This window comes from Rattus norvegicus, chromosome 1 (genome assembly GCF_021556685.1).
Source record: "Rattus norvegicus strain SHRSP/BbbUtx chromosome 1, alternate assembly SHRSP_T2T, whole genome shotgun sequence".
NCBI classification, from domain to species: domain Eukaryota; kingdom Metazoa; phylum Chordata; class Mammalia; order Rodentia; family Muridae; genus Rattus; species Rattus norvegicus.
The window spans coordinates 6836019-6854743 of NC_141534.1; positions in this window are offsets into that span (position 1 = coordinate 6836019).

Genomic DNA, 18725 nt, shown 5'->3' on the forward strand with positions numbered 1-18725 from the left:
GGGTGAGAAGTTACAACCTATCCTGATAATCTTTTTTCTCTTTCTTTTTACCCCCTCTCGCTCTTCTGTGTACCTCACTCACTGTCTCTGATTTGTGCCCTCTTAAGTGTGTGTGTGTGTCTGTGTGTGTGTCTGTGTGTGTGTCTGTGTCTGTGTCTGTACGTATATGCTCATTCCCAAGTAAATAAATATACCCTGCCCAGTCCATGAATGTTACTTACGTGTATGTGCTCTCAGGCCTGCCCACTTGGTACTGGATAGCCAGCAGCAGCTCTTTTCCCTTGAGAAAACTTTCTCCTCAGTACTCCTTAGTTGAATAGTTCTTTGTATAGTTGAAGCCTTGTGAGCAATCTTAAAGGAAAGCTGGGGCGTGTTGGCTGGCTGTTATTCAGGTGAGTATGTGGGTATGTACATATTTGAAATCCTAAGAAGTCAATTATATATGTTATCTTAATTTTCTAGCCTTGACAAAATACATTGGGTACTCTGACTCAGATTTTTCTTAACAAAGCAGTATTTTAAAATTTCCTATTATCTAACTGATTTTTTTTATTGGACTTTTTAAAAGATTTGTTAGTTTATTTACATTTCAAATGCTATCCCCCTTCGATGTTTCTTCTCCAACCCTACCCCCACCCCTAAATTATCCTCCCTCTCCTTGCCTCCACAAGGGTGCTCCTGCACCCACTTGCCCACTCCGACCCCACCACTCTAGCATTCCCCTATGCTGGAGCGTCAAGCATTCACAGGACCAAGGGCCTCCCCTCCTTTTGATGCCAGACAAAGCCATCCTCTGCTACATGTGCAGCTGGAGCCATGGGTCCCTCCATGTGTATTCTTTGGTCGGTGGTTTAGGCTCTGGGGACTCTGGTTGATTGATACTGTTCTTCCTATGGGGTTGCAAACCCTTTCAGCTCCTTCAGTCCTTTAACACCTCCATTGGGGTCCACGTGCTCAGTCTGATGGTTAGCTGCAAGCATCCAGATCTGTATCGGTAAGGCTCTGGTGGAGCCTTTCAGCAGACATCCATATCAGACGCCTGTCAGCAAGCACTTGGCATCAGCAATAGTCTGGGTTTGGTGGCTGCAATATGGGATGGATCCCCAGGTGGGGTAGTCCTTCGGTAGCCTTTCCTTCAGTCTTTGCTCCATTCTTTGTCCCTGCATTTCCTTTAAGCAGGAGCAAGTCTGAGTTAAAGATATTTATTTCCTCATAACCTAAATTATCACCAGTATCCTTTAGCCTAGTAGTTTAGTTCTCCTTAGTAATTGGAAACCTATGAATACCCAGGATTTTTAAAAGAAAAGTGCAGGAGAGAAATGCGGGATTCAATCTTGTGAAGGTACTTAGTGGTGATTCCATCAACCCAATCAGTAAGAAACACTAAGTGGAGGTTTCTGGTTTATCATGGTATAGAATCTGGGGTTTTGTTTTTGTTTTTTTTTTTTGTTTGTTTGTTTTGTTTTTTTGTCTTTGAACTATTTGCATACATCAGTGTTGTTGCTGTTCTCTGTCCACCCACATTTAATATGAGAACCTTTGTAATGGAAATCATGTTTTCCACAAGACTCCTATGCATGCACACTAAAGCTATGGGAGTTTGTGTTACTAAGAGGTTTTATTTGTAGAGATTTAACTATTAGATTGTGTAAAACAGGTTTTTGTGTTTTCCATTCCCAACTAAAAGACATGGGGTTTATGTTTTGAATATTATGAGGAAAGGATATTCAAATATTTTAAGGTTTGATTCATGAGTGACACACCATGTTGGAGGTAGATATGATTGGGACTTACAGAGTTGGTTATTAAAAAGTACAATCGAAAAAAAAAAGTACAATCGAATGAAATCACTTAGGCCAAATCTCTGGCACAATTTCTGTATAAAAAAATTTCTGATACTTTACTTGTCTGGTTATCTAAATGTTGCTGTAGATCATCCTACATTCTTAATTCTGGAAAGGAGTTTTGGTTGTGCCTTTAAAAGCAAATATACTGACTAGCTGGTTCCATTGTGCCTAAAGTAATGTACTAATAGGTTCTGTCAGTATTAATCTAAACCTGATTCCCATCCCACAAAAAGTTTTATTTCAGTAAAGCCTAGGTCTAGTGAAATCTTTTCTAAATTATGAGAAAAAGAAGGCTTGCTAATTTTGAAGACACCATTGAGTACTTTCTGTTCTTCAGGAGATTGTTGAAAGATAATAAATTGAAAGAAGTTTTCACCTTTAATTTTATTAGAATATTAACAATTGAGAATATTAAGGCACTCAGAATAAGAGAAATGTGTTCTGATAAGGCTCACTCTTCGACTTCCCCGATGCAGAAAGGGATCTGAGTATTGGTTCCTATTGTTAGGAAAAGAATACTGTGCAATACCGAAAGGAAAGGAACTAATGAAGTGTGGTTACTTTTAACTCATTTCCAGTACTGAGACACTTTACTAAAGGTTTATGATATTTTTTGCATCTGCAGCTAAAAAAAATGTATGTTCACTGCATATGTTTAAGTGTATCTGACATCTAATCTTCAAAATCATCTTGAGATTTATTAGTAGGATCTTGAAGTTTGTTACCTTAGAACACTTCAAGATTTTTTAGTATTGATGTTCCATTGGATATAGAGCAACTTGGTCTTAATGTAACTGCAGAGAAGTAAATTCGGGTTATAACCATGATTCCTAAACACATTGTAGAACTACAGTAAAAGTTCATTGATCTTTTTAAGGCAGTGGTGCTCAACCTTCCTAATGCTTCAACCCTCAGTTTCTCATGTGGTGACCCCCAACCATAAAATTATTTAATTGCTACTTCATAATTGTAATTTTGCTACTGTTATGGATTGTAATGATATTTGATATGTGGCCCCCAAAAGGGTCATGACCACAGATTGAGAAGCACTGTTTTAATTTTTCAGCCTTTGATAATGCTACATTGAAATTTTCATTCTTTACCATGAAGGAAAACATTTCAGAGCAAACTGACAAGGAAAATAAACTGTTTCTTTTTTTATTAATACATAGTTTTTAGCATCTTCAAAATCATTTTATTAACATGTTTGCCTGATTATGTTAGATGACTCTCCCAGATAACTAGTTCTTGCGGTGTAATTGTTTGTGTATTAAGAGTAATAAAATTGGGGTTGGGGATTTAGCTCAGTGTTAGACAAGCGCAAGGTCCTGGGTTCGGTCCCCAGCTCCGGGAAAAAAAAAAAGTAATAAAATTACATCTCATCGAATTTTATTATCAAATTTATAAGTCAAATTATCCTTTTCTATTAAAAAGTCATTGGATTTTTGTCTTTTTGTGTAAGTTATTCAAGTTTTTTCTCAGAAAAGAAGTGGTAAATGTTTAATATTTGTCAGATACACTGATGAGACAGTTTTTTATGTGCTACCAAGTGATAGTTAAGAGCCAGAGATAAAGAACATTAGCAAGGATGGGAGCTGAACAAAGGAGCTGGGGCTGGAGTAATAGCTCAGTTGGTAAAGTCCTTGCCACACAAGCTCAGAAACATGAGCTTGGGTCCCAGAACACATATGAAAATGCTAGGCATGGTGGCACACACTTGTATTTCCAGAGCTGGGGAGGTAGAGGCAAGTGGACCTCTATAACTCACTGCCAGCCAATTGGTGAAAGCAAGAGATGCTGCTCCAACAGAGGGACAGCTACACAAGGTGGTCCTCTGGCCTCCAAACCCACAGAGCTTTTCAACAAGTGAACAAACTGCTTTTTGCTATCCGAGAGTACTATTTTTTTTTTTTGTTGCAAACCTTTTTATCTTTCTTTTTAAAGTAATTTTTATTGATGTATATTCTATGGCTTACATTTTCTAATGGGATGATCAAAATTCCTAGATTATATGTAACTTTAAAGAGCCTGGTCTCTAAGCAACTTAAATTTAGTGGTTTTCATCAACAATTCTATTTAAATAATGCATTCAGCATTTTTAAAAAAATCTCTTTGGATTTAACAGTAAACAGATTGTAGTTTTGAAATATTTTAATTATAGCATTCAGGTTTAGCTACATCATTTCATCAAAATAGACTATAGATAGGAAAATAATGCCACCATATGTTCAAGGGCAAAATTACTCAGTCATTGTTAGTTGAATATCTTTTACTGATTACTGAAACTGAGGAGCTTTATTTTTTCATAATCAGAGAACAATACTGATTTCTCACATAGCCCAGTAGTCCTGACTTGAAATTGTTTTGAGTGGGTTAAAAATCTCAGTGAACATGACTTGTAAATATCATGATTTTGGTTTTAAAATGCTAAGGCTATATTACTCGTCTGAATGGATTTACATTCAGAAGGTAACTGTACTCACCCCACATGCTATGTACCTTCCACTGTAACCTTTATTTTTTTTTCATGAATACACTCATCAGTCTTTTTAAGTGCAAAAGGATGTGGTATTAATTGGAAAGAATGTACAGTGCTAGACACAGAAGGTCACGTGTGATTGCATTCATATGGTCTACTTAGAATAGGTGAATCCATAGAAACAAATCAGGTTAGTGGTTGCCAAGGGAAAGGGTAAGGAGGATAGTGTTTCCTTTTGGACTAATCGGAGTCTCTAGAATGTAACAGAGATGATGATGTAGGTACAGTATTGAGGATGTGGTGGTTGCCACAAGTCATACACTTTAAGATGGTAAATTTATGTTCTATGTATTTTGTTACAATTGTTTTTTGAGGATGTGGTATTTGAGGTTATTAAATCTCCCCAAAAGACAGTGTTCCTACAGCTTGTGAATGTTCGAGCTGTGGTTTGGAATTTAAAGTAGCATTAATAATGTAGCAAATGTATTAGGTTAAAGTTCTCGGGAAAGCTCATGAGTCCCATCCTAGATCTTCTGATGATGGTTGTAGAAATAAAGCTAATTCCTTTGTCACAGTTTCCTTATATTTGGGACAACTGTGACTTGGTCACTTCCTCTGTTGGTGTTTGCTTTTCACCTTTTGCATTTTGTTCTGATCTCTGTTACGTTTTAAAACGTGTTTCAAAATCATGCTTTGAAAAAATGTATTTTTATGTTTTTTTCAATTTTATATTTTATACTTTTTTCAAAGAGCAAATGCAATTATATATTTATTAGGCAAGATTTAATAAATTGAACTATGAGGATTTTTTAATCCTCTTGACTTGTGGAAAAGAAACTACTTGAATCTTGAGTTGTAAGCATGTGAGGATCATTCACAGTTTGCTGAGGTTAAAGTTGTTACTGTGTATAATGCATACTTACTGAACACTTATTCTACTTGTGTAGGCTTGACTTTGGGCAGCTTTTCAACTTTCAAGTTTTACAAGTAATTTATTATTTTTTCCTTTACCATCTAATAATGATGCCAGACCAGTGGACAAATTTCAGTAGAGCAAAGGGTTAAGGTAAAGATTCACTTAAAGTGTTTATCCACATAATTCTCCAAATAATTCAAGAGCTGTTCTTCGGCATATAAGCAATTCCTTCAAGGGATTCTCGTACTTCTCAGGATTCTGAGAGGAGTTGCTTTCAAATCATTTGAAACTAATGACTACACAGAATGCTAAGAATCCAACTTTACAAAATCCTGGACTCAACGATTAAAAGTTAAAATTGCTTTGCAAATAGCTGTAGTTGTCGTATAATTGGGAGTATACATACCAGTTAAATGGTATGTTCTCCAAATGGAATGACAATAAGTATAATTAAATGAGATCAACAGAATAAGGATGATACTGTGAACTAGATCATTGGATAAACAGACAGGAAGAGACTTGTACTACAATAACTGTACTTATGCAATGCAGCCAGAGCACAGCAAGTAACTATGGAATTCATGCTCTGACAGTTCGTGAACTATCAAGTGATTTCTGATTAGTGGGACTTGCGGACCATTAGGGAGTAGGTCCTTTAACCTGTATTTCATTCTTCGATTCCATCGTGCAGTCTACCTTTCTGGTGAATAGCACTCATTTCTCCAAAACTTTGTATTTTTAAATGTTGCTGAACCTTTTCATCCATTTCCTTTGGTAAAAATGTTCTTTTTCAATTTGCCTTGTTTATTGTTGAGCATATAATTCTTAGACTTTCTTAGACTTTCTCATTTATCACCATTTGGGTTTTTTTTTAATTATACATTTTTCCAGCATTAATCACACTGCAGTATAGTTTGACTGTTTGTATCTGTGGCTAGTTTATTTGTGATCACTTCTATATAGATTTCCTGTAAGTGCCTGTATGTGGGTGAGAGCTTTAAACAAGAAGGTATTTATTAGATGTTTATTGACCTAATTAGTGAACAATGATAAATTTAGTGCCATTCAGTTTTTGCTATATAATATGCTTCTATAAATCTTTGGTGTTTAAGCAACAGTCTAGCAAACTCATGCTAAGTTGGCTAGACTGCTTTGGTTTGGCCTGACTTAGCTGCTGCCTGGTTGGCTCACAGGTCCACAGTCAGCTGATTGATGAACCGAGGATTAGTTGATTTAAGATCTCCTTACTTGACTGGCAGTTGGCAGGCCCCTGGCCAGAGTAATGGAATGATTAGGCCACATGTCTCTCATCATCTGTGGGGGCAGCCCAGCAGTAGCAAAACCAGAAAGAGAATAGGTCCCAGTTGTCATGTCCTTTTCATGCCACCGCTTGCTACATCTTTTTAAAGTTCTGTTTTCCAAAGCAGACCCGTGGTCAAAGAAATAGACAACCTCTTGATTAGAAGAGCAACACATCAATCATGTTACAAATAAATAATATACATACAGGAAAAGGGGGAATCATTCTAATTAAGCCTTAAAATCATTAAGTTCCACCATTATCAAACACTCTTTGATATTATAACCAAGATCCTAAATAGTAAAAACTGGAACAAATTGAAACCTTAGAATTGTTTTCCCTTTTCTCAGAACTAAAAAGATTAGAGGGGCAAGGAAGAGAGGAGTAAGCAGGGGGGCGGGGGGCAGGACGGGGGTGATCAAGGAAGGGACAGCTAACACTAATGGTTATGTGAAGGGCCATGTTGAAACCTAATACAGTGGAAACTTCTTAAAATACATATATGAAAGAGATCACCGATAATGGAGATAGACCCCTAATGAACCTCTCGTCACCAAGTAAAACTCCCACTGCCAGTGTGGGTCACACCTAATTGACTTGTAGGCTACGCTGGTGGCATAGAAACAACTCAGGCTATAACCAAGGCTATTGGCTGCTCTCTACAAACTGATGCTGAAGCCCTATCGCTGAGAAGTACCCTACAACTCACTGAATACAAAGAAGCTGAGCTGGGGCTGCCTATGGCCTTCACCCCAATGACTAGTGTTCATGGCACTGGGAGCTACTCTGCATGATAGCAGAGGAGAAAGCTAAACAATCCAGCTACACACCCTTCTGTCTATTACAGTGCCCCCCCCCCGTCCTCCCCCCCGCCCCCGCCTCCCCACCCTCTGTCTACAAGAAACATTGGTGCAGTCCTGGCACAAAAGTTGCTGGAGTAACCGACCACTATCAGGGTTTAAGGCCCAGCTCATCTAAGGGAACCCATTCTTGACACTGCTCCAGTGGCTAAGAACTTGAGATAAGATATATACCATGGACTTAGGGGAAAACTAAATACTATTGTAATGCTAAAGGAACATAGAAATAAATGACTTCTAACATGCTGTGTTCACAGACTAGTGACTCACTCAGTGTTAAAGAAAGTTTCCTTCTGCAGTAAATGGAAACAAAGTATACAGAGACCCACAATTAGACAGCGTACACATCAGGACCTTGGAATACTCAACCTTAAGTGGACGTCCTCTTCTCAGGGCTCTGCGATCTCTGCAGAAAAGGAGGCAGAAAGGTTTTAAATCCAGTGGAGGTGGAAGACACCAAAGAAACAGTGCCTTCCAGACACAGTGGGATTGATACCCATGAGCTCAGACTGGCAGCATGCACAGGTCCCATCCCAGCCATAGAGGGCTACCAATGCTGAGAAGGGAAGTGGATACCAGCTCCCCATCCCTAACCCAGAAGCTATCTCCAATTGACAACAGCTCACAAAGGGAAAAGTAGTTTTCTCCAATGGAGTCTCACTGAATATGCAAATCACTCTGAAGGGAGCCATGTCAGATAAGGTGCTTCATAACGCTTTGGCTTTTTTTTTTAACCATGTCATTCACTTACCTGATTTTGAATTTTAATGCTGTGTGTGTGTGTGTGTGTGTGTGTGCGCGCGCGCGCGCGCACGCTTGCGCCTCTGCCTTCCTGGCTCTGAGTCTCTAGCTGATCTGATCATGCAAGCCCACATTGATCTTAGCCTCTTTCTGCTCAGCCCATAGTCTCCAGTGCCTATGTCTTTTGGCAATACTGTGATAGGTAGGTCCGAGACAGGCCAGGCATTGTAATCAATGGAGTTTCCATCCAGTTTCCTTTCAGTAAATAAGCAAGCTCTGGATCCACTGAAGCACTAAGAATATGTAAGTTTTTCTGGCTAACTGGGTAACCCTTACTCCAGTTAAACTGACACCCAAATCATTTATTATAGGTCTGTACCTCATCGATATGACACCCATATGAATGTTTTTAAACCACACTTTAAGACAATGTTATGTATTTCTGCTTGTAGTTCATTCAACAACTATTCTTATGCATCTGAAAACTTATTAATCTCTTCCCTAGAAGATATAAAGTACTCGAGCAATGTTTTCTACTCCCCTGATAGCCTATAACTTACTTATCATGATGTAAATTTAAAAGCATTTAAATACTGATGTAAGATGAGTCAGAGGAGAGAGAAAAAAAAAACCAACCACTTAGCACACATACAAATATATCTAAATGAAATAGGAAATGAGCCACTTATAGTAATTTGTCGTGTAACTTGTCACATTGTAATTGCCCATTCTTGATTACCTCTGTTGGCATCAAGTATCTTATCTGGTTATTCTTTACCTGACAGTGACCCAACCTTTATTTCTGAAGGCCCCCAGACATTACTTCCTGGATTGGGCTGCTGGGATTTCTCAACCATATTAACAGTAAGTATGGTTGCAGGAAGAATTGTTGTATTCCAGACGTTTCCTTTCTGACACTGTGGTGTACCAGTTCAAATTCCCCTGGTTGCTCTGAGTCAGTCATCTACTCCCCTCGGTCAAGAGGCTTGAGGAATCCAGAGTAGCACTATTATGTCTACTTAAATGGAATCACTGTGTCTCTTGGCACAATGCAATTCCTTAAATGGAACCATTGCTCCTTCAGACACTATGGCCTTTAGAACAGCAGAGCACAGTGGTTGGCACTATGAAGTGAAAATTTGCTTGTGAGTGTGAGGTACCATTGTCAGTGGTGAGTGGTGCCATTCTTGTTTCCACTCCTGAGTCCCTGACTCATGAATTCTGTCTGTGAAAGGAACAACACATGTTGGGTGCTGATACATGTACCTGCATGTACAGCTTAAGAAAAAACCTTGCCTCAGCTCCTCTAACATTGTCACTTAGCTAACCCTGCATGGCTCTTCCATCAGTCTGTCGAGTCAGCTGCTTTTGAATGATGGGAACGTCACCAGACCAGAGAATTCCAGGACCATAAATCTGTGTCAGATAAAATTCTATATAAATGCTGTGATAGTGTGTGTCTTAGCATTTCCATTGCTATGAAGAGACACCATGACCAAGGGAACGCTTATAAAGGTAAACATTTAGTTGGGGTTGGCTTACAGTTTCAGAGGTCCAGTTCATTATCATCATGGCAGGAAGCATGGCAGCATGCAGGCAGATATGGGGCTGAAGAAGGAGCTGAGTTCCACATCTCGATTTGAAGGCAACCGGGAGAGACTGACAACCCCAGGCAGCTAGGAGGAAGCTCTCTTCTGCAGTGGGTAGAGCCTAAGTATAAGAGGAGACCTCCAAAGCCCAGCCCTACAGTGAGACACTTCCTCTAACAAGGCCACATTAACAGTATTAGTATTCGACCACACATCTGGTATTCTATGCCAAGAGAAATTTCTGGTATGCTCCCTGAAATTTGACTGGCCTGAAAGCTTCCCTGTTACCATTATCCTTCAGAGATATCCTAGTGCTATGTTGTTACAAGCTTTTCACCTTTTAGTAGTGTTACATATTGGGTGGGAGCACTGTAAACCAGGCCCAGGTCTTCTTATGTCAATCATAGGAGACTTCCCATGAGCCCACTAGGTGCAGCCTTGGCTAGTGGGTATTTGGACGACCTTTTCTGTCCCGCGCTATCATCTCGCCAGCAAGAACGCACGCGGACACCAGGATTCTTCTGCAGCAAAGCGTTTATTGCATCTTGAAGAGGAGACACCCGGGGCCCAGAAAGGTGCTGCTTATAAAACCCTAGCACAGCGTGTCCACGCCTGATTGGTCGCTTACCCATGATCTCACTGGCACGCCCCAGGGTGGGCAAAGACTTGGCGCGAACACACTCTTGCACATGCGCACACAGTTTGTTTACAGGGAGGAGCCGGGCTGCCGCAGCGGAAGCCAGTGCCATCTTGTAACGGCGGAAGCTATTACGGCTTTCCACATCTCCCCCTTTCTGTTTTACTAGAACGAGGCTGGTCTAGGCTACTGCAGTTATGTCCATCTGCTGCGGCTCCTGTCTTAGGTCATTCCTCTAATGTCACAGTCTTATCCGTCATAGGGTAACCTTATTGCCACCGGGCCCCGTGTCTTAGATTGGACTGTGCATGAGGAAAGTTGCCCGTCTCTGTATACCACAGTACCGTGTGACAATAACTGTTAAATGGCCCAGGGCGAACTCCACAAAAGAGGCCAGCCAAAAATGAATTAGTGGGGAAGTGATGATCACCCTATCGCGTGCAATGAGGAGACCTCGGCGATGTGCAAGGGCTGATCAAAGAATCATAGAGTCTCTCACATCCCAGTGCAATGGATCCACAAATCCATGGGGTGCAAGAGCAGAGAACTCAGATGTCGACTAATTTTTGAGGATAGATAACTAAATTTCAGGGGAGGCCCCTTGTTCAATGGCCACAAGTGCTTGAGTGATAATGACCTTGTCACATTTCTGTTGAGATCTGAGTTTGCAGACCAATCATAGCATGAACACTAATCCACAGCATAGGGCTGCACCAAACAGAGCCACTCCCACCCATTCTTTGAAATAAGAAAAGGCTGAAGAAATCCAGGAAGAGAGTCCCTCCGTCAGCGACAGGTCCACTCGAGTTGAGTTAATAGCCAACACTGCTGCCCTCAAAGACTCGAGAGTCTCGTCAAATTCTGTTGACCAATTTCCTGCAAGGTACAATGCCAATCGTCTAGACAGATTAGCTGCTCGGGTAAAATTTTCATATTGTACGCTGGTAATGCAAAGCACCCCCAATTTTCTCTCACATCCCAATTGGGCCAATTGAAAGAGAATATCCAATCTTTCCTCTACCAGGTCGAGGCGTTGGTTAACAACCATTAATCCGCCCTTCAACTGGGCACTAGCAGAGGTATGAAGATCAACAGCATCCGCCACTGTGGCTGACAATTGATTCAGGGCTGTGCCTGTTTGGACTGTGGTTGCCATGGCAACCCCAGCAGCAGTTGCAGCAACTGCACTAACGGAGATCGCCACCACAATGGCTGCAGTAGTAATGGTTGCTACAATAGCAGCGAAAATGCCAAGGTCTTTCCCGGGACAGTTCAGGATCAGTCATTCTTCTCTGGAACAACCAGCAGGCAATGGAACCATGTCTGAGATCTGCAGAACCAGGGCAGAGTTCCCCAGTCCGCAGCAGCTTCATGCAGATGGCATTCCTGTGAAGCTACAGACTGCAAGATGACAACACCAGTCAAGGCAGCAAGAGTCACCAGGGGAATGAGGGGAACAGGAGTAACAGCTGGAGTCCAGTCTTCTCCAGCAAGCAGCAGTGCACAGAGGGTCGGAGTGCAGGCTGCAGTGGGACGGGACACATGCAGTGGTAACACTGACTGTAGCAACGCCAAAATCTCTGTGATGACAAAAGATGAGGGGGAATCCTCCGTCTTCCTCTAAGGGCACAGGAATGACTCCAGGAACCCAAACCACGAGAGCTGAATCTTCACACTCCCAGGATCAGCAAGTCTCCCCAGCCACTCAGGCAGCTGGCACACTCCTGTAGCATCCTGTAGAAAAAACACAAACATTCCCTCTTCCCCATATAAAATACCTTGACAGGATCATGCCAATATGTGGATCTTTCTATTTCACCTAGGCAAAAGTATGCCTAGTTGTAGGGTGCCATAAACCTTGGCAATCAAATTTTAAAATTGAAATAAAAAGAGTATTATTTAGCATACAGGGATAACTCCCCCTTTTTATTTATTGAAATTTTGTTAAAATATTATTTATTAAGATAAGTCCTCGAGGATTAAATTGAGGACACTGAGCACTTGTATTTATAAATTGACTTGTATACCAAATTATTGTTTCCAGCATTAATTAGAAATGCCAAATCCTGTAAACAAGGTCCAGATTTAGCCTTATTTAGAAATCCCTGAGTTGGCAGGGTGAGGCTGGGCGTTGAAAGTAAGCAACTGGAGTCTTCCTCTTTTCGTGAGGGTGTGTTATCAACTCCATTACCATTTTCAAGGAGCTGGGTCTATGGTTTTGTTTAGTTGTCTGAGGCAGAGCACTGAAAGGACAGTGAGTTGTCAGACAATTCACACTGAAATCATCACTCACTGATTTTATGTAGAAAACCTGCCTCTAATAAAGCATTAAATAATTGTAAAATTTGAGGGCTAGTAGTATCTAAAAAAAAATGAAAACTTTTAATCAATTGTAAAACCACAAGCCACACATTGGCTATCAGTGTATGAATTGAAAGCTTGATTTTTAACATTTAAAAACAGTGGCTACAGCATGTAATTTAATAGTCTGTGTTGAAGCAGGGGAAGCTCAAGAGAATAAACAAGTGATCCAATCATACATGTAGCCTTTTCATTAGATGAACCACTTATAAATACACTAAGCGCATTTTCTATGGGTTGCATGCACAAATTTACAGTGAATACAAAAGCATGCAAGGAGTAAAATTATCAATTTTGCCTGAAATTTGTATATGTAATAGGCCAAATATCAGTATTTTGTAATAACCAATTTGATTGTTGTTTGGAATAAGATGTTTCACCAGGTTTCTTTTTTAAAATACTTCCATGACTCTAGCCTACAATTTTGTACTAATACGACAAAAGCTTTGTCTCCAATGAGGATAACAAAGTTAAGTCCTCTGGTAAGGTGAGGTACTTTGGCAATTAACATATCCTTAGAAGCTTAAAATTAGTTTTAAATATTAAAAATGAATATTGAATCTTCTCTGGAGCAATAGCTACTCCCCAAATATTAAAGCTCATTTTGAGAGCAAAGGTTTGTAGTAAAAATTTCCATATACACTGAAAGATTCAAAGTTCTAACTTCTTACATTGAAGAAGCAACAAAATTACATAATACAAGGCTGTTAGCAATCCTCTAAATCTATCTTGAAATGGCGGTTGAAGTAAGCAAACAAGCTGTATTGCTCTCACAAGTTCTAAAACCTCATCAATCCTTCGTAAATCTTGTAACAATCTCTACCTGTTTAATTTTTTTTTCTTAATTACAAATAAGTTTGAGTTAGTCAATGTAACACTGGCAATCCTTAATCAAATCCTTAAGTTCTCCTTGTAACACCAGAGCACAGCCACAAGGTCACCTGAGTTCTGAGTAGTGACAAGGCAGCTGTCCTTGGGGCAGTGGAATTAGCATTAAAATACAGATAACTTCAGGGCAAACCACAACTTTGGAAAGCAAAACTCAACCGCCAACAAACTAGTCTCCAAAATCCAGTCTCCAAAATACCGAGTCTATCCTTCATGCTACGAAGTTTGACTGCCAATTCCTACATATGAACGCACGATGGTGCGGTCTCCAATACCTCAACAAAGAGACATTGTCCTAAATTCTTTTAGAAGCCTGGTTTCTAGAGTAAGAATTCCATAAAAATATTATCTCAATTTAGACCTGTTTCCCTAGGTTGGCTCATGCCACACGTTGTCTAGAATGACTCCATCCAAATTACCAGCTTTATGTCAACTTTCTGTTACCAATATTATACCTTTTTAACCATATCCAATAACTTAAAAGCCAATAGTCCATAACCAAGGCATGTAGAGCATATTTATACATTTAAAACCAATCAGAAACAAAATTGAAGTGGCTACACATATCTTCAATATTTAGACCAAACACCATTATGACTTTTCTTTTTTTTTTTTTTTTTTTGGTTCTTTTTTTTCGGAGCTGGGGACCGAACCCAGGGCCTTGCGCTTCCTAAGCTCTACCACTGAGCTAAATCCCCAACCCCTATCTTTTCTAGCTGTGATTTTAAGAGAAGCACCTTGTCACCTGCTAAGTCTAATAATCAGCTCATGCAGACGCTCATCCCCGGGCAGCTTCTCCAGCTGACCCAGGCTCCTACTACAGGTGCAAGGCTCCAAGGGCTGATTGAACTGCTTTTTATTCATTTGTTCCTTTTTTGAAACGAGTTAAAATCAAATCAAGGTGTGAATGACCAGCAGATAAAGTTTTTTTCTTTTTTTTTTTTTTTTACCATTTTCTCTTTCGAACATGAAACATAAAACATTTAAGCAACAAGAAACAAAAACTACAGACATAAACTGACATACATGGACAGCTTGGTGCACCAATGACAGACAATAGACAGAGGGGAAAAACTAGATGGTGTCCCACCAAAGGGACCCAGATTCCAATAGGAGTCAGCAGAGAGGTAGGATTTCCCCTTTCCCACCACTTCCACGGTGACCATCCACTCGAGTGGAGTTGATATGGACGATGGATTGTCTCAATTCCTGGACTAGTCCATCAACGTGTTGAAACCAAATTCCTGTAAGATACTGAGATATATTACGGGATATCTGAGCAGCACGACTGACATTCACAAATGGTATGGAAGTGAAACACAGTCCTGAATATTTCCACTCACAACCCAATTACATTAACTCCATCAAGCTGTGCATGGGCATTGAGATGTCCTTGGGGGTAGGGGGTAGGAAAAATGAAACTAATGCTGTAGCTGATGTGTCCTGACTGGTCCCAGCTGAAAGTCCTTGAGACCAGGAATCCAAGTAGGCACACTCTGTACAATTCTCAAGACAAAAGTTTAGAATCGAGATATCTTTTTGTTTGATTCTCCTGAATAAAATTTTCAGGCGGTCTACCTCTATCAAATCTGATCAGTATGACTCTGTGAAGTTTCCAGAGCCTAATCACACATTTTACAAGCACAAAGACAAAATTTTTCTCCCAAAATACTGTGTTCCTTTTATCTCCTTTTCTTTTCTTTTTTTCTTTCGAGACCTTTTCTCCCTCCGACATACTTTCTTGTTGCTCTGCAAGGACCCTTTGACCTGTCCTAACGGCTGTAATGGCTTCCCACACAAAGAAAAAAATAAACAAAATTACCAGCCTTGCCCACAAAGGATCCATAACTTTCGGTTTCTTCACAGTGGCTCTCCACCTAAGCCCATATCTTTCTTCTTCATAGCGAACTGCCTCATCTTCTAAATCCTCTTCCTCAGAGGGGCTAAGCTCATCTGTTTCTGAACTATCAAGCCCCAAAGCCTCTAACTCCTCCACCGGATAAAGGCTTTTTTTCAGGGTTTTTCTTCTCCTTCCCCTGTTTCTCTCCCAGGGCGTCCTTTCCCCTATCTCTCGCTTCCTCGGATCCAAGGTCCTTGGAAGGGCCTCTTTTCTTAGGTGCACCTTTCCTTCTTAAAGCTTCTAATCTTTCACCTTGCTCTGTTTCTGACATGCTGTCCTGTAACTCCTCTAACGCCCCTTGTCCTGCTATTACTGTTGGGCGGCATTTCTCATCTTCTAGGCACGACTTCTGACTGTGCCTAGCGGCAGCCTCAAAATCAAAAACCAAAAGAAAAAGAATGAGCGCTGCCAAAACAATAACAAAAGCTTCCACCGCATCTTCTAATGGGGGAGAGAGATGAGAGAGATCAAGACCAAACATGCCTCTCAGAGCTTACCTTCATCCTGCAGTTCTGAATCCTCTCCTCAAGCAGAGGGTCTCCTCGGCGCCGGCGATGGTGAGGCGTTTTTTTCCCGGGTTTCGGCACCAAATATCTTGCGCTATCGTCTCACCAGCAAGAACGCACGCAGACACCAGGATCCTTCTGCAGCAAAGCGTTTATTGCATCTTGAAGAGGAGACACCCGGGGCCCAGAAAGGTGCTGCTTATAAAACCCTAGCACAGCGTGTCCACGCCTGATTGGTCGCTTACCCATGATCTCACTGGCACGCCCCAGGGTGGGCAAAGACTTGGCGCGAACACACTCTTGCACATGCGCACACAGTTTGTTTACAGGGAGGAGCCGGGCTGCCGCAGCGGAAGCCAGTGCCATCTTGTAACGGCGGAAGCTATTACGGCTTTCCACACTTTTCATGTAAATTAATTGTACTTTCAATCCACTCATGCTTGATCATATACATATAGACTCCTTCTGGATGGCTGTATGCCTGAACTTATCCTGGTCGACCAGAAAACCTCCAGTTCACAATGGGCAGTTCAGGTCACGAGGCCAACTTGCCAGCTGGTGGTGAACCATGCAGTCTCTCCTAAAAGCCAAGTTGTAGGCCAAAACCTGTCTCTCAAAGAGAGTAGTTATCTGCGGAGAATGGCAGGGCCTAGCTCTAAGGGTCTACACTGCAGTCCCCCTATTCCAGTGTGCTGAGGGCTCCAGAGAGCTTCCTTATCTGGGTTGTACAATGTGAAACTGTAGAGCAGGGAAAGGCTTGAGAAAGGTTAGGGCTCAGAAGGGCTGTCAAGGAGAGAACGGAGTCTGAGAAACATGGGCACTGTTTGTATGGAAGCTGTCTGTGTTCTCGGAGACACCGTTCAGAATTCTTGGCTAGCTCATGCTCTCTAGCAGTTTCCCCAAAGGCCACTCTCGGTGAGGGTCAAGCCACACAGACGAGTTGCATTCTGTTTACAAAACTAGGATATTAGCCTCACTTTACCTACCGTCTTCTTAGCTTGTTAGGAGGCATCAGAGGCAGGTGACGAAAGTGAAGCTCAATATGCTGTGGGTGATGGAAACATTTTTGGCAAGGGCCCACTTAAGCAGCTGCAAACGGTGGGGGAACGTCCTGCACATGAAGCACAGCAGGAAGGGAGAGAGGAAGGATGTAACAGGTTTATCAGTAGGGGGATGAGAGTAAGAAAGGCAGTGAACTTCATGAGACAGTAAGAGGGGAAGATGGGTCTATTGTGTTTTAAGAAAGCTGTACACATGAAAACATCTGGCATTTCTTTTGTTCAAAGAATGGAGTGCAAGTAATGTATGTAGAAATACACCCCACATTCATGAAGTGAATGGGGTGACCAGGTTATGTAGATTACTCTCCTGGTTATAGACCCTTTGATGGAAATGGTTTATTAGAGAAAGCAAGAGTTATCCACTATTTGGGCAAAAGAAGCAAGGAACAAGAGCATACACACTACTTTGTCTCACATGAAATTTCTAGAACAGGAAGAAAGATACAGGGACAAAAAGTCAGCAAGGATAAAAGTGGCTTTGGGGGTCCAGGAATGAGTGGATGTGCATTGCCTGCAGAGATGGCCTCTAGGTTTGCTCGCTTTTGGCCCTGTTTTCTGTTCTCTGACTTGTGTAGCACCATCCTGACCTCTGCCCTCATCTCATGTGAGATTCTCCCTGTGTGCATGCCTGAGTTCAAACTCACCTTTTTCTAAGGACACCATTCCTACAGGATTAGGAGAGCCCGACCTACTTAAGAGTACTTGAATCTTAACAACTTTGTCAACCGTGACTTTATTTCTAAACAAGGATAGATTTTGATCAGAAGGTACCACATCTGAACCACTAAAAAGTGATAGGACCTGGTGAGTAAGAATGAGCAAATAACACAGACATGTTGGGACAGCAGTGGCTTGTCAGTGGGAACAAAATAAAGTCCACAAAACTAAGTGTTTCTATCACCTTAGTGAAATGGCTAGGATTCCAGTAGTCTGGGACATGTCCATATTCCCCATCCAAGATGAAACTGCATTGTATTGTCTTCCTGAAAACAGGAAAGATACACAACACATACTGAGTGCCTTTAGATTTTGAAGGTAGCATGCACTGTAGGGTTGTGGGTCCCTTGGGCATGGCTACTTGAGAAGGCAGAACACAGGGTGTTCTGTAACTGTGTTTGTCCCACACTGCACAGGTGTTGGGCTGTAGGGGATACTGAGGTGCCTCTCAGGGTGGGAAAAGTGCAGTGTGAGGCACAGGACCACTGGAGCTGGTTTGGGGGGTCTCCAGGCTTATGATGAGTCCGGGGGCCAAGGGGTTCTCAGTGACTTTGTAGGCAAAGGCCTTTTCCATGGCTCCCTATGGTGGATCTCGATTATAAGAGACAGTTCATGGTTCTGAATTATTTATTGCCATGGTGGAAAATGGATGTATAAAACCATATCCCACTTCTCAGAGTGGACCTGAGATTAAATACCTTTTGCAGGGAGGAATGTCCTTGGAAGGAAAGCTTATTGGCTATGTCCTCCAGGCTTCTAGGTATCTCATTAGAATGGAGATCTGTCTTGAGCCTATGTGACCACAGTTTTCCTATTGTCTTGGTCTGAGATGTTAGGGATGCCTCATCTTCATGGGGAGGGACTTGGATGTGGACCTTACGTGTCTGGTGGCCACAAATATATGTACGGCTACAGGCAAAGCT